The sequence below is a fragment of the Vulpes lagopus genome, chromosome X (assembly GCF_018345385.1).
Source record: "Vulpes lagopus strain Blue_001 chromosome X, ASM1834538v1, whole genome shotgun sequence".
NCBI lineage: Eukaryota > Metazoa > Chordata > Mammalia > Carnivora > Canidae > Vulpes > Vulpes lagopus.
Genome location: NC_054848.1, coordinates 75,465,725 through 75,478,137, shown reverse-complemented (window position 1 = coordinate 75,478,137; position 12,413 = coordinate 75,465,725). Strand labels below are relative to the sequence as shown.

The window sequence follows — 12,413 nt, the reverse complement described above, 5'->3', positions numbered from 1 at the left end:
CCAAGGAACAGAAACTCTCCTTTCAGATAAACAATATATTGCACAAAAGAATGAATGATATCTTAACAGAGAAATATCTAAGACGCAGAGCAAGATCTTGCTCTGTAAAATATCAAATTCTACCTATACTATAAAAAGCGATTCCTAAATGCCCAGCAACTCCACCATCCTTGACCTCCAAGAGTAACAGTTGGTCTCCTAAGTAGTGAGGAAGTGGAGACTAGACAAAGAGAATTATTGTGCAAAGCTTCACAGGCATATTAGATTGGCAGGATCATTTTAAGAGAAGGAATGGGTGTGGCCAGCTTGGGAGGCAGGGGAGGAGACTGTTAAGCAGAGGAGGTTTATCTCCTATTCCCTTCTTTTGAGGGGAGCTTCACATGATGGGCTGAAGCAGAAAGCTCTCAATCTCTGCAGAAACAAAGGAATTTAGGACTTGAATCAGGAGTGAGGGGAAGAAGGAAGGAAAAGATTATTCTAGACATGAGGGAACCAGAAGAGAGAAATGGAATCCCATCACATGTCTCTGTTCCCTACCAATGGCCAATGCTGTGGGCACCACCACACCACATTAGCTTTACCAACTATTCGAATGTTGACATTCCTCCCACACTGGAAAGAAGCCACTCCAAGTGCCTGAGCCCTCTAAGTACCTCCTAACTGTCCTGGTCTACCCTCAGAACTCCTGTACCTCCCAAAACAGCAGCTGGCCTAAAATCCTAGTTAGAGCCATCGCTAACATCTATTCTGATTCATTGGCGCCTCTTTCATACCCGTAGTATGGTTTTACTTTCCACTCTAAAACCCAGAGTTAACTTAACCAGCTTTGAATGGGTTTTCCATTCTTAGAGAGCAACATCATGATGTAGGCGGTAACAGGGATAAAAAATACAGGAAGAACAGGATATGTAGTTCCTAGTAGTCAGAAGGAATCAAAGGTCCATCCGTGTAGAAATGGCTGGAGTGGAAGATGTAAGCCTCATCCATGGTGTTCTGGCCAACCCATAGTGGGTCACCATTTGGCATGATTTCCTCAATCTTCATACTGTTTCTGAAAATTTCCATTTCCTCAGTGTTCAAGTGTCTCAGATCATGGGGCAGATCTGGCTCTGGAACTGTCTGTGATGCAGGGTCTGGGAGAGGCTCCAGCCTCAGCTCTGGTCCCAAGTCTGGCTCTGACACTCCCTGGGGTACCATGTCTAGTGTAGGCTCCAGCATGGGCTCCAGTGGTGGCCCCAGATCCAGCCCAGCCACTAGCAGTGGCTCTAACTCCAGGCATGGCTCTTACTGTGGCAACGGGGCTAGTCCCATCTCCAGCTCAAAGGACTCTGCTTCTGGCTCTGGCTTAAGCTCCAGCGGTTGTTGCAGCTCATCTACCTGTCTGTTAAAGACCACAATGAGCCTATGTTTCAGGTATTTCCTCCGTTCTTCGAGATTAACTTTCTCCTAGTAGTAGCACCCAAAAGCCTCATCCCCGGGGGATTACGGGGTAGAGGAAGCACAGTGGGTTCTCAGGTATGTTCTCTTCAGTAAGCAGCTGGTAGTGGTGAATGATTTTGGTCAGTGGGAGAGACTGTATGTAGCACTTCCTTGGTGAAGGGTTGCAGAGAGTTGATGAGCACCTTATCATCATCCTGGTGTTCCACCCAGGAGCAGGTGATGCCCCCTTCTGATGTTTCACTGAAGCGCAAGAGAAAGGTGCCGGAGATGGTCTTCTTCAGCAGCCTACATTCCTTGCTCTGGCTCACAAAGCCCAGTGATGATGATGCGTCCATCATTCCAGAGATCCTTCAAGTGGTCATGTACCAGCTCCAGAATTTTGTCTAACCACGCCCAGAATGGTAGCTTGCCGGGAGGGCTCTCTCGCTTAGTGAAGTTGGCCCAGGATAACAATGCGCCCTCAGTCCTAGAGTTCTGACCAAAGAGCTTGTCCCTCAGCATGTTCAGCTGGTCTGGGTCAAGGCCTCGGCCAACATAGGAGAACTGCCAACTGAGAGCAGGGCCCAGCAAGCTCCAGGGTGCCATGGGAGGGCTGGAGAAGAACTGCTGATTCTGGGGGTTTGAGCTAAGCAGATTGAACCAAAGAACCGAGGCCCAGGCAATGAAAACTTGGTTCATATTGGAAATAATCACCACAGGGAGGGTGTCCGTTTTCAGCTCCTTCAGACCCTGGTAGGTGTATTTGACTGTAATGCTGATAATGTGCAGTTCCTCTGTCACACCCAGCATGCCCTTATTGCAGCCCTTTCCTGGGCCACCTGAATGTTGTTCCACCAGAGTCAGGTAACTGAAGTCCCAAATTAAGCCCTGAATCTGCCCCTTCTCAGGGGTCAGGGTTTTCTGGTTTGAGGTTAGAATGTTGAACTTCCGGAAGCCTTGTGATTGGGGATTCTTGTCAATGGAGACTTCTGCAGTCAGTGACTCATTGCCTTCCTGGAGTCTCACCAGGAGCCTGTCTTGAAGATGAAGGGTCGGTGGGGACTTTGGGACATGCAGGGCTGGGTTTCTACCACAAAGGCTCTGTGGAGCAGGCGCTGTAGCAACTCCATGACCTGGGCCTTCCACAGGTCGACCCCTGCGGTCAGAGGGTCATCCTGATAACTAACCAGGTGACTTAATCCCTTCAGCTCCTCCAACAGCTGGTGCAGGAGGAACAACAGCTTGGCTCCAGCTGTGAACCACTTCCCCAGCTGTTCCAATCCTCCTTCATGAGGGGCTCCAAAGCAGGCTTTCTGCTGCTGGGCTTTCCATTCCTCCAACTTAGGCAGCAGTAGCACAATAGGGGTAGTTAATCGGCCTAGCAATGCTTTGGTGGCATCCAGTAACTCCTTTCTCCTTCTGTCCAGTTCATTGAGAGTTTCCTGCCGAAGCTGGTGCTGTCTCATCTGATGGGGGTCTAAGGAGAATTTCTTCGCTTGGGCCTGGATCTTATATCAGAAGCAGAAGACATCCTGCTGGTCTTTCAGTTGGGAGATGGATTTCACCAGCCTCTCCATCATAGCCTTTAATTCCAGGATCCAGGATTCAATCTCATCCTGCTGGCTTTCTACAGGTGTTTTGAGGGCTGGATATCCTCCAACTGAGCCCTCTGAGCCTGGGTCAGAATTCTTTTTTCTTCCAAAAGGAGATTGAAGATCATCTCAGCTAACTGGGTAGGGCCCTGGGGAAGGGCCTGAATGTCCCGATAGAATTTTCGCAAGTTGTGCTGTAATAAAAAGCACTTAGGGTCCTGGCTGCAGCGGCCACACTCATACTTCAGTTGGTCCAAGAAGTAGAAGAACAGCATGTTCACCTTGGAATCATCATTGACCAGGGCAGCCTCCTGCCAGTTCTGATCTTCAATCCAGACAGCCAAGTGTTGTCGAATGTCCACTGGCAGGCTATCTGAGTAGAGCTGATGCAGCTGATCCTGAAATGGGTTGTCAAGATTCTGTAGCATCTCCCACTGTGCCATTTGGGGTCTGAGTCTGAAGGATGCACGTTCCCAACTGGAAACTTTGCTGGACTAAATCATCCACAGTCTCATGATTGCTTATCACTACTAAGAGGCTCAGGCTCCCCTCCGCCCAGCCAACAGTGAACAATTTTAAAAGGACCTAAAACACATATATAACTGGTTAAATTAAAAGATGTACACATTCATCTGACTAGATTAAAGGAAATTAGGTGGAACTATATGTATTGTCATGGAAAGATATCTAATATATACTGTTAAGAAAAAAAAGCGAGTTGCTACACCATATACCCTATATGATCCTTTTCCGCACATGTGCTCACACACAGAGAATGAGACAGAATGAGAGGTTGATATTTTGCAAAGAAAATAACAGGAAGAGCTACCTTGAAAAGGGAGGGGAGAGATATACAGGAAAATCTCCCTTCTTAATTTAAATAATTTTGTATCATTTGAATTTTTGCAGCAAGCATATATAGTTTATAATCAGAAAAAAATCTTAGTTAAAATTTTTAACTAAGGAGGAAATCTTATTGAATAGTAAGTGATTCATAAAATGATGTAAAATATATTTATTGACTTGAAATATGTTCACGGTTCATTGCTAAGTAAAAGGAGCAACCTGCACACATTTGTAGGTGTGTGATAGAATTAGAAAGATATGTGTAGAATAATATGTTTTAGTATGGTCTCATTTTTGCAATAGAAATATGTGTGCTTCCCTAAAGAAGATTCTTCTGAAGGAATGTTCTCTAAGCTATAAATAGAGAATATTTCCACAGATTTGACAGGTGAAGGAGACGCAAAGACAATTTTATTACCTGTTATACAGTTCTATTTCACTTTATTTTTTAAAAGATTTTATTTATTTATTCATGAGACACACACACACACACAGAGAGAGAGAGAAAGAGAGAGAGAGAGAGGCAGAGACAGAGGTAGAGGGAGAAGCAGGCTCCATGCAGGGACCCCGATGTAGGACTTATTCCCCGGACCACAGGATCACACCCTGAGCTGAAGGCAGATGCTCAACTGCTGAGCCACCCAGGTGTCCCTCATTTGATTTTTACAAGGATGTGTTACCTTTTAAATCAGAAAAATAGGGATTAAAATTAGAAGCATGAAAAAAATTTGTTTTACAAAATAAGGTACAAATATATTTGCTCACATTGAAAGATATTTACAACTTATGGCTAAATTTAAAATGTAAATGTAACTTAAAATTAAAATTGTACGTACATATATATTTGTGCTTAGAAAATTTTAAAGTATGAACAAACCTACAGAAACACAACTGAACATCTAAATTATAGGTTTCTAAGTAAATTGTATTTTCTCCTTTATCTTTTCTGAATCCTATAGATTTTTCTCAATGAGGAAGTATAACTTCTATAATCAGAAAGAAGCTGCAAACCTGATCCTATTTTATCTTTAGTAAATCCTACATGTTTTTCTCAATGATCAAGTATAGCTTTTACAATACAAAAGCTGTCAACAAGATCCTATTTTTTCTTTAAGCCTTGAATGTGCACACACACACACACACACACACACATTCTCTTTAGTTGAGAATGGAAGATTCCTTAAGACTGAGATGGCTCCCTGCCTGCTCTGAACAGACCATGGTAGTTGATCCTACTCTGCTTTGTGTATATTGTGGGAGGAGTAAGCTGATGAGGAAGAGAGGAGGAGAAGGAAGGGAGAGGAGGGTGGGCAGAGGGAGTGGGGAGAGGGAAGAGGAAGATGGGGAGGAGAAATGGATACCATAGACTAGAGGCCTGGCTGACTTGCCTAGAGAAAATCTCACCAGATGCTGCCTGTCCCTGATGTATTTCTTAGGCTATGCAAACTTCTGGAAAGCTCTGTCTGGAGGTTAAAGTAGCAGTCTCTCTTTGCTTTACTTCTACCTTCCTACCTTCCCTCTCAGCATTCCCATTCTGTGATGTTCAAGCTGCCATTCTGACTTTAAACTCCAAGCAGCATTCATTTGTATTTTCTTTTCTTTTATTTGTATTTTCTAAATATTCTCCAATTCACATGTATCATTAGTACAGGGTGATTTCCTATTTCCTTTAGGGGATGCACATGAACTAGATGTCAGTGTTGTGATTGAACCTCAGAATATTAAGATACTCTAGGGCCACAAAGCACAATCATGACCTGATAGAAAAAACATTGGAATGAGAGTCAGATGATAAAACCAGGTACTTGAGTCCTTGGGAATGTCACTACTATCTTATTGTTAAAGTTATTTTATGTTGAAATTTTCCATATAATTCATTTTACCTTTCTCTCTTTATGCAGCATCTTTTTATTGTTAAAAGGCATAATTCAGTGTTTAAAAGAATAAAATGAAGTGTACTCATTACAGAAAATCAATTGAATCAATACAGCTGGGGACTAAAGGATTCCCAAGACCCAGGCAATGGCCTGCTTCTCCAGCATTACTTGTTAGCCATGTTAATGACTGGGTAACCATGACAACCATCAGGACTCAGACACCAAACCCAGGCTCTTCACCACTAGATTATGCTGCATCTTAATGAATATGTCTAGGAGGGCCCCACCAGCAGGCTCTGGCAGACAGAATTGCACAAACAGCCTGAAATAGGGAGGAAAAAAGGAAATTGCCTTCCTCAAAAGAGGAGGAACACCAAGAGCCCTCAAAGGCCCCAAGAATACAAGGAGTATAAAAGTATCACACACTCCCAACCCAGCCCCCCACCTCCAGACACACAGACACACATAGATAGGAAACCAAAGTAGCAAGGAAAGAAATGACATTGATGTGGGATGTCACAAAAGTTCTCTTTTTCCACACCATGTGATATACATTTGGCCTCTGCTGTCTGAGCCTCTGGTTTTCTCCTGCTTCCCATTTCCCTTCTCCATTTCCATAATCTGGCTTCTTCTAGCCAGCTGGTTCACCCTCAGGGTCTGTAGGCTGATGATACCCACATCTTTTATCTTGCACCCGAAGTCCAGATCCATGTGATCAACTGGTCAGTGAAGAGCTCCATTTGGACAACTCACTGGCTCCTAAAATTCAGCTTTTCCCAACTTGAGCTCCTCCTCCTCCTCCTCCTCCTCCTCCTCCTCCTCCTCCTCCTCCTCCTCCTCCAACTGTTCCTCTTCTTCCCCTTTCTCCTCCTCTCCTCTTCCAAGGGGTCTCACTCTCAGTGAAGGGCACTAACAACCCACTCCACTGTCCAAGCCAGACTTCCTTCTCCACTGCACCCCCACATCCCATCCATTTACCTCTGAAATGTCTCTCATCAGTCCACATTTCCTGGTTATCACTTCTGCCAACCTAGCCCAATCATCTCTCTCCTGGATGATGGCAACAGCCTCCTAAACTGGTCTACCCACGCTAGCGGGTGGGGCTGAGAGTGGTTCCAACACACTCTGCAGCCAAAGTGATCTCCCTCAAATTTGAGTTCCTTCACATCTGACTTAAAATATCTCAATGCCTAGCTTGCCACTACACTGGGAATAAGGCCAAACAACTTTATGGGCAGGCAAGGCCTTCCACAGCCCCATTCCTGCCTACTCCTTCACTGTTTTGGACATACTGAGCTTATTAATGATCTCTGAATGTATCATTCTCCGTCTCACCTCCTAGCTTTGGTACATGTTGTCCCTTCTGCCTGGAATGCACTCTTTCTTCCCCTTTATCTGGCTGGTCCCCAGGGCTGGTCCCTCAACCTTGACTAGCATGTTGGATGTGTGCATATTCTGCTGACATACTTGAGCAAGCAAGTCCCTCCTGTCCTATAGTCTATTTTGTCACATCCATTGTGGCTGGCTTTTACTTGTTTAGTTTTTACCTTGTTTCCAAGCCCTTTGATGTTTGTATGTTTGTATGTTTACCTCACTGAAGCTTCTCTCTACCAAAATAATACCCTTGCTTTCAGTTCTTTAAAAAATAGTTGTCTATAGTTGAATGATTTATCTCATCAAACTGGGTAAAATAATGATTTCATAATTTACTGCCAAAGGCAGATTTTAGCTCATTTTCTCAGCTCAAGTATTTTTCTTAATTACCCAATTTGCTTTCTCATTACTGGTCATTATTGATACCCAAGGAAATGTTATGGTCTAATAAGTCATATATGTATTTTATCAGTGTTGTCAACCTGGATGCCACATTCTCAAACTGATGTGACTTTTCTTCAAGATCCCATAGCTGTTGTTGCAGAAATATCTACCTTTAGAATCTTCAGCCATCACATATTTGAGTGGCTGTTTTATTTTTATGTCTGTATCTCCTTCCTTTTTGCTTTCCAATAGATACTCAAACGAGTGTCTCCTTTCTAAGTAGGTAGTGTTGTTTATGAATCTGATTTTCTTTGTGTTGAGAGTGACATTTTGCACAAATTAAACTATTTCATTTTTTTCTTAGTTTTTAACATTCATAAAGCAAGTTTGACGCTATCTTACTCTGCCTAACAGTTAAATTATTCTTCTTACAAATTCTTTTTCAATCAAATCCAGTTAATTTATTCTTTTTCTGAGATTATATCTTCTATTTTATTTTTTGAAATTTTTTATTTGAATTCAATGCAGTTAACATATACTGTATTATTAGTTTCAAGAGTAGAATTCAGTGATTCATAAATTGCACATAACACCCCAGTGTTCATTACATCAAGTGCCCTCTTTAATGCCCATCTCCCAATTACCCTCCCCTACCACCACTCCCCCACCAATCCCCAGTTTGTTTTCTAGAGTTCAGCATCTCTTAGGGTTTGTCTTCCTCTCAATTTTCATCTTATTTTATTTTTCCTTCCCTTCCCCTATGTTCATCTGTTTTGTTTCTTCAATTCCACATATGAGTGGAATCATACGGTATTTGTCTTCATCTCTTTTAGATTGTGCTAAACAGATAATTTGGTTTCACAGGCTACTAAAACAATATTCTCATTAATATAAGGACTCTCTTATATCTAATTAAAGTGTATTATTTCTTTAGTGATTTCTTACTTTAAATCTGCAATTTTTATTTTCCCTGTTTGTCAGATTTGACATTAATTTCTGTGTTGCCCGTTCCACATGGACTAATGCCTGTATCTTGTTCCCAAGCAAGGATAAATCTATGTATTTCTCTTACTTAGAACACTGGTCTTCCAAGAGGGGTGTGTAGGCCGTAATAGATGTATAATATGCTTTTTAGGGGACCCCTGCATGGCTCAGCGGTTTAGCGCCTGCCGTCAGCCTGGGGCATGATCCTGGAGTCCCAGGGTTGAGTCCTGCGTCGGGCTCCCTGTGTGGAGCCTGCTTCTCCAGAGAGAGAGAGGTAGAGACACAGGCAGAGAGAAAAGCAGGCTCCACGCAGGGAGCCCGATGCGGGACTCGATCCCAGGTCCCCAGGATCACGCCCCGGGCTGCACCTGGCGCTAACCGCTGTGCCACCGGGGATGCCCAATAAAATCTTTTTTAAAAAAGATGCTTTTTATTTTTTATCTTGCCCTTTCAAATGTTTAAGTTTTCTGTTTTATAATGTACATAACAGTGAAATATTATGAACTTATGCATTTTGAATGAAGTACTTCATTCCTTTTTACTGCCAAATACTATTTTACTGCACATATACCACATTTATTTATCCATTCATCAATTGATGAACATTTGAGTTATTTCTACTTTGGTTGTTGTGAATAATGCTGCTATGAACATTTGTATAGACATTTTTGTATAGATATATTTTCATTTCTCTTGGGTATATAAGTAGGAGTAGACTTATTGGATCATATGGTAATTCTATGTTGGACATTTTGGGGAAGTGCCAAATTGTTTTTCTACAGTCACTGCACCATTTTACATTTTTGCCATAAATGTGTAAGCGTTCAGGTTGCTATAAACCCTCTCCAACCTTTCATATTGGAGCCCTTTAAGTGTAGTCATCCTTGGGAGACTTAGTGTGATTTTTCTGCAACTTTACCTTGCATTTTCATTATAACAATGACATGGAGCATCTTTCATTTGTTTATTTGCCATTTATTTTTTTTATTTGCCATTTATATGTTATTTGGTTAAGTACTTGGTTCATATATTTTGTCCATTTTACCTTTGGGCTGTTTGTTTTCTTACTATAAAATTTTGAGAATTCTTTATGTATTCTGGATACAAGTGCTTTGTTAGATATATGCTTTTCAATATTTTCTACCAACATTTGCCTTATCTTTTCATCTTTTAACAGTGTGTCTCTCGGGGCAATAATTTTTAATTTTGATAAGATACAACTTATCAATTCTTTAGTGGATTGGTATCATGTGTAAGAATGTTTTGTCTAACCCAAAGTCACAAAGAATATTTTCTACATTTTCTTCAAGAATTTTAGAGTGTATATTTCACATTTAGGTCCCTGGTCCATTTTCAGTTAATTTTTTCATATGGTGTGAAGAGAAGGTAAAGGGTTTTGTTTTGTTTTTGCTTTTTGCATATGGATATTCCATTGTCCCAGCACTACTTGCTGAAAAAAACTGTCTTTTCCTCATGGAATTACTTTAAAATTTTTGTGGAAATTCAATTCAGTTGACTGTGTAAATGTAAGTCTATCTCTGGATTCTCCATTATTTTCCATTTGTTTATATATCCATACTTACACCAAAACCACACTATCTGGATAAATCTATTATTCTTTTACCCTTAGGCAGCGACATTTTAGGCCTAGGGACAACCCAATCAGGCATGGTAGTATGTGGACTAGACCAAATTATTTGTTCATGAAAGGAGAATCCATTCTAGCTTCTATTAGACAAAGTTACTAGCAAATTTTCACTGCATCTTTGTCACACTACTTCATGATCTGGCAAACTACTTATCACATAGTGGCTGTTGAGACATTATTAGATAAACAAATGAAATAATGAATGAATTTTAGCAAGTTTTCCCTCCTATTAATTTTTCTCTTATTCCCATGGCACCAATGAGCCTGAAGGTGAGGTATTTTTCTTTCTTTGCTCTTCCTTGCCATTTCCAGACTATGTTTCTTCTCATCTTTTACACATTCCAGTTCTTTTGAAGCCTAAGCTATTAGATGAAACCACTCATTATCTTCTTTGTTGCAGTCATCTACAAACCTGCTGGTTGTTACCTCTCCTTAGCATCTGGTTCATTATCTTCCTTTCTCTTCCCTACAAATCTTGTTATTCTTGGTGAATTCAACTCCATGTAAACAATTCATCAACACTTCTCATCTCCACGGATCTTATCCTCCACCCATCAGCTAACTACTCCCATTCGTCATTCTCTGGACCTTATCACCACCAACAATGATACCATCTCTAAAATACTGATTTCAAGCATCCCATTCTCCAACATTCACTTCTGTATTTCCAGGTCACTTGCTCTAGTATCCTTACTCCAACAATTCTTCAATTCCACTGGGATCTCCGAACAATTGGCCCTACCATGTTTCACTGTTCATCATCTTCCTTCTATTCTTACTATCCCAGCTCAAACTATGTTTTAATTTCATAACCACTCACTTGCCTACACCCTTAATTTCCTTGCCCTTCTTTACATCCATATCTGAAGAAATCTGAACTTTAAAGCATTTCACCTCCTACTCTTCTGCTCCTGACCAGCTAAAATAAATCAACTCTGCCAACTATTGCTCCTTTAAATTTTGACATGTGAGCATTGAACATTGCCTAGCAATCTTACTACATTTCCCTAATAAACTAATCTTTCTAATATCTAAAGCACCATATACCATCTCCTTGCTGTTCAAAGCCTCCAACACCAAGTGCCAAGTTTTTAACATATATTTGCATGTATTTCCACATCAGATTTTATTATTATTGCTGGGGAGATATTGTAACTGATAGAAAACTCTGCTACTCAGACAAGTTCCTGCTGTTTCTTTCTGAAATTTCACTGTTGCATTTCTCTTGTGGTTTCTCCACTATTCTATAAATTCAAGTTTATGTCAAAAAAATGATGAATGATGAAGTCCTGTTCCCAACTTTTCAGACCACTAAATCTCATCAAAAGCAATGAAAAAATATTGGATAAAATATTTTAAAACTTAAAGGCATCAAAGAGTTGATAAGATCTTAAGATAACCAGGCCAAAATCTAAGTGAAAGCAATAACTCAATTTTTAAGCAAAATGCCAAGACTGTTTTTATTCTGAGGGCATTTACCAAGCTACTGAACTTGAGCTAAAATTTCATGAGCTAGTGGGATTTGTGAAACAGAAAAAAAAGTCCAATAATCTGCTTATGATGGTTACTCTAATAAGCAAAAGGAGACAGCGCCTGTTAAAGCTGTTAATGCTAAAAGTATAAAGGTGGTCTTCCCCACTACAAGGAAAGTTTCTTTGGCACTAACCAAATAAGAGACTGTTAGGATGTTGCAGACTGTTGTGGTGCTTTCATGTAATTTGCAAACCAAATTTCTAACACCTAGTAATCAAAAAAATTCATATTACTATCAGAAAAGCAGACTTTGCAGAAAAAAGCAAAACAAAACAATGGCAACAAACAAATAATTAATTACCAGGGATTAAAAAGAGACATTTAAATGAATAACAGTTCAAATCACCAGGACTCCATAACAATTTTAAATTTGTTTGCACCTAATAACATAGCCATAAAAAATAAAAGCCAAACATGACAGTACATGAAAAATAGAAAAATCTATAATAATAGTGAAATATTTTAATATATCTCTTAGTAATTGATAGTACAACACAAAAAAAATAAATTAGTAAGGACTTAGAGGACTTGAACATCACTTTACTTTATGGGCTTATTTTTTTCCTCATTACCTATTCTGCATGAAATAATTATTCTGAGATTGAGAATAGTGAGTTAATAATAGATATATTGATTTATATGTTGATAGATGTCAACAAACCCACATTCATCCAGTGACAGATTTTGAGTATTTTTTTAGTACTTTGCTTCTTCTAAATTGTTAATTTTATCTTTAGGATAAATTCCTAAATCATT

General features: G+C 40.3%; 1 pseudogene; it reads right to left on the bottom strand.

The window, feature by feature from the left end:
• Nucleotides 1-915: 915 nt before the first annotated feature.
• Nucleotides 916-3,454, bottom strand: LOC121483209 (annotated as a pseudogene).
• Between the last annotated feature and the right edge of the window lie 8,959 nt (nucleotides 3,455-12,413).